The following is a 4465-nucleotide window of genomic DNA, read 5'->3' on the forward strand; positions in this document are numbered from 1 at the left end:
TCGGCAGGTTCTTCCGGTGTCATTGGCATGTGGTTCCGGCATGTCTTAGAGGTGGTTCCGCCATGCCCGGCAGGTGATTCCGGAGTGTTCCCCAAGTGGTTCTGGCATAGCCGGCAGGTGATTTTGCATGTCCGGCAATGGTTCCGGCGAGTCGAGCCGGTGGTTCCGGCATGTCCGGCAGGTGATTCCGGCATGTCCAGCAGGTGGTTCCGGCATGCCCGGCAGGTGATTCCGGAGTGTCCGGCATGTGGTTCTGGCACCTCTGAGAGGTGGTTCCGGAATGCCTGGCATGTGATTCCGGAGTGTCTGCCGAGTGGTTCTGGCATAGCCGGCAGTTGATTTTGGCGTGTCCACTAGGTGGTTCTGGGGAGTGGATCAGCTGGTTCCGGCATACTCGGCAGGTGGTACCGGCGTGTCCAGAACATGGTTCTGGCAAGTCTGAGAGGTGGTTCCGGCACGCCCGACAGGGGATTCCGGAGCGTCCGCCAAGTGTTTCTGGCGTACCCGGCAGGTGATTTTGGCATGTCCGACAGGTGTTTCTTGCGAGTCGATCAGGTGGCTCAGGCATGCTCAGCTGGTGCTTCCGGCGTCTCGGGCACGTGGTTCTGGTGTGTCTGAGAGCTGGCTCTGGCATGTCCGGCAGATGATTCTGGAGTGTCCACCAAGTGGTTCTGGTATACCTGGCAGGTGATTTTGGCATGTCAGGAAGGTGGTTCCGGCTAGTTGAGCAGGTGGATCAGGCGTGCTCGCCAGGGGGTTTAGGCGGGTCTGGCAGGTGGTTTCGGTCTGTTCGGGGAGTGGTTCCGGCATCTCAGGCACATGGTTCTGGCACGTCTGAGAGGTGGTTGCGGGCGGCCCGACAGGTGTTTCCGGAGTGTCCGCCAAGTGGTTCTGGCGTAGCTGAAAGGTGATGTTGGCGTGACCGGCAGGTGGTTCCAGCCAGCCCCGCAGGTGATTCCGGAGTGTCTGCCGAGTGGTTCTGGCGTAGCCGGCAGGTGGTTTTGGCGTGTCCAGTATGTGGTTCCGGCGAGCTCGGCAGGTGGTACCGGCGTGTCCGGAACATGGTTCTGGCACGTCTGAGAGATGGTTCCGGCATGCCCGGCAGGTGATTCCGGAGTGTGCGGCATGTGGTTCTGGCACCTCTGAGAGGTGGTTCCGGCATGCCCGCAGGTGGTTCCGGAGTGTCTGCAGAGTGGTTCTGGCGTAGCCGGCAGGTGATTCTTGCATGTCCAGCAGGTGGTTCTGGGGAGTGGATCATGCGGTTCCGGCATACTCGGCAGGTGGTACCGGCGTGTCCGGAACATGGTTCTTGCAAGTCTGAGAGGTGGTTCTGGCATGCCTGACAGGTGATTCCAGAGTGTTCGCCAAGTGGTTCTGGCGTAGCCGGCATGTCATTTTGCATGTCCGGCGGTGGTTCCGGCGAGTCGAGCCGGTGGTTCCGGCGTGTCCAGCAGGGGTTTCCGGTCTGTCCGGCAGGTGGTTCTGGCGTGTCCGGCACGAGGTTCTGGCACGTCTGAGAGTTGGTTCCGGCATGCCCGAAAGGTGATTCGGGAGTGTCCGCCACCTGGTTCTGGCGTACCCGGCAGGTGATTTTGGCGTGTCTGGCAGGTGTTTCTGGCAAGTCGAGCATTTGTCTCGGGCATGCTCAGCAGGTGCATCCGGCGTGTCTGGCACGTGGTTCTGGTGTGTCTGAGAGCTGGTTCTGGCATGTCCGGCAGATGATTCCGGAGTGTCCACCAAGTTGTTGTGGCATACCCGGCAGGTGATTTTAGCGTGTCAGGTAGGTGGTTCCGGCGAGTCGAGTAGGTGGTTCCGGCGTGCTCGGCAGGTGGTTCAGGCCTGTCTGGGAGGTGGTTTCAGTCTTTTCGGGGTGTGGTTCCGGCATCTCAGGCACATGGTTCTGGCACGTCTGAGAGGTGGTTCCGGCCGGCCCGACAGGTGTTTCCATGGTGTCCGCCAAGTGGTTCTGGCATAGCTGGCAGGTGATGTTGGCGTGACCGGCAGGTGGTTCCAGCCAGCCGGGCAGGTGATTCCGAAGAGTTCACCAAATGGTTGTGGCGTAGCCGGCAGGTGATTTTGGCGTGTCCAGCAGGTGGTTCCGGCGAGCTCGGCAGGTGGTACCGGCGTGTCCGGAACATGGTTCTGGCACATCTGAGAGATGGTTCCGGCATGCCCGGCAGGTGATACCGGAGTGTCCAGCATTGGGATCTGGCACCTGTGAGAGATGGTTCCGGCATGCCCAGCAGGTGATTCCGGAGTGTCCGGCATGTGGTTCTGGCACCTCTGTGAGGTGGTTCCGGCATGCCCGGCAGGTGGTTCCGGAGTGTCTGCCGAGTGGTTCTGGCGTAGTCGGCAGGTGATTCTGGCGTGTCCAGCAGGTGGTTCTGGGGAGTGGATCAGGTGGTTCCGGCATACTCGGCAGGTGGTACCGGCGTGTCCGGAACTTGGTTCTGGCAAGTCTGAGAGGTGGTTCCGGCATGCCCGACAGGTGATTCCGGAGTGTTCGCCAAGTGGTTCTGGCGTAGCCGGCAGGTCATTTTGCATGTCCAGTGGTGGTTCCGGCGAGTCGAGCCGGTGGTTCCGGCGTGTCCAGCAGGTGTTTCCGGTCTGTCCGGCAGGTGGTTCTGGCGTGTCCGGCACGAGGTTCTGGCACGTCCGAGAGTTGGTTCTGGCATGCCCGACAGTTGATTCCGGAGAGTCCGCCACATGGTTCTGGCGTAACCGGCAGGTGATTTTGGCGTTTCTGGCAGGTGTTTCTTGCAAGTCGAGCATGTGGCTCAGGCATGATCAGCAGGTGCTTCCGGCGTGTCCAGCACGTGGTTCTGGTGTGTCAGAGGGCTGGTTCTGGCATTTCTGGCAAATGATTCCGGAGTGTCCACCAAGTGGTTCTTGTAGACCTGGCAGGTGATTTTGGCGTGTCTGGAAGGTGGTTCTGGCTAGTTGAGCAGGTGGATCAGGCGTGCTCGCCAGGGGTTTCAGGCGGGTCTGGCAGGTGGTTTCGGTCTGTTCGGGGATTGGTTCCGGAATCTCAGGCACATGGTTCTGCCACGTCTGAGATGTGGTTCCGGCCGGCCCGACAGGTGTTTCCGGAGTGTCCGCCAAGTGGTTCTGGCGTAGCTGAAAGGTGATGTTGGCGTGACCGGCAGGTGGTTCCAGCCAGCCCCTCACGTGATTCCGGAGTGTCTGCCGAGTGGTTCTGGCGTAGCCGGCAGGTGGTTTTGGCGTGTCCAGCAGGTGCTTCCGGCGAGCTCGGCAGGTGGTACCGGCGTGTCCGGAACATGGTTCTGGCACGTCTGAGAGATGGTTCCGGCATGCCCGGCAGGTGATTCCGGAGTGTCTGGCATGTGGTTCTGGCACCTCTGAGAGGTGGTTCCGGCATGCCCGCAGGTGGTTCCGGAGTGTCTGCCGAGTGGTTCTGGCGTAGCCGGCAGGTGATTCTTGCATGTCCAGCAGGTGGTTCTGGGGAGTGGATCATGCGGTTCCGGCATACTCGGCAGGTGGTACCGGCGTGTCCGGAACATGGTTCTGGCAAGTCTGAGAGGTGGTTCTGGCATGCCCGACAGGTGATTCCGGAGTGTCCGGCATGTGGTTCTGGCACCTCTGTGAGGTGGTTCCGGCATGCCCGGCAGGTGATACCGGAGTGTCCAGCATTTGGTTCTGGCACCTGTGAGATATGGTACCGGCATGCCCAGCAGGTGATTCCGGAGTGTCCGGCATGTGGTTCTGGCACCTCTGAGAGGTGGTTCCGGCATGCCCGGCAGGTGGTTCCGGAGTGTCTGCCGAGTGGTTCTGGCATAGTCGGCAGGTGATTCAGGCGTCTCCAGCAGGTGGTTCTGGGGAGTGGATCAGGTGGTTCCGGCGTACTCGGCAGGTGGTACCGGCGTGTCCGGAACTTGGTTCTGGCAAGTCTGAGAGGTGGTTCTGGCATGCCCGACAGGTGATTCCGGAGTGTTCGCCAAGTGTTTCTGGCGTATCCGGCAGGGCATTTTGAATGTCCGTTGGTGGTTCCGGCGACTCGAGCCGGTGGTTCCGGCGTGTCCAGCAGGTGTTTCAGGTCTCTCCGGCAGGTGGTTCTGGCGTGTCCGGCACGAGGTTCTGGCACGTCCGAGAGTTGGTTCCGGCATGCCCGACAGGTGATTCCGGAGAGTCCGCCTCATGGTTCTGGCGTACCCGGCAGATGATTTTGGCGTGTCTGGCAGGTGTTTCTTGCAAGTCGAGCATGTGGCTCAGGCAGGATCAGGAGGTGCTTCCGGCGTGTCTGGCACGTGGTTCTGGTGTGTCAGAGGGCTGGTTCTGGCATTTCTGGCAGATGATTCCGGAGTGTCCACCAAGTGGTTCTGGTAGACCTGGCAGGTGATTTTGGCGTGTCTGGAAGGTGGTTCTGGCTAGTTGAGCAGGTGGATCAGGCGTGCTCGCCAGGGGGTTCAGGCGGGTCTGGAAGGTGGTTTCGGTCTGTTCGGGGAGT

This window comes from Equus przewalskii, chromosome 28, assembly GCF_037783145.1.
Source record: "Equus przewalskii isolate Varuska chromosome 28, EquPr2, whole genome shotgun sequence".
NCBI lineage: Eukaryota > Metazoa > Chordata > Mammalia > Perissodactyla > Equidae > Equus > Equus przewalskii.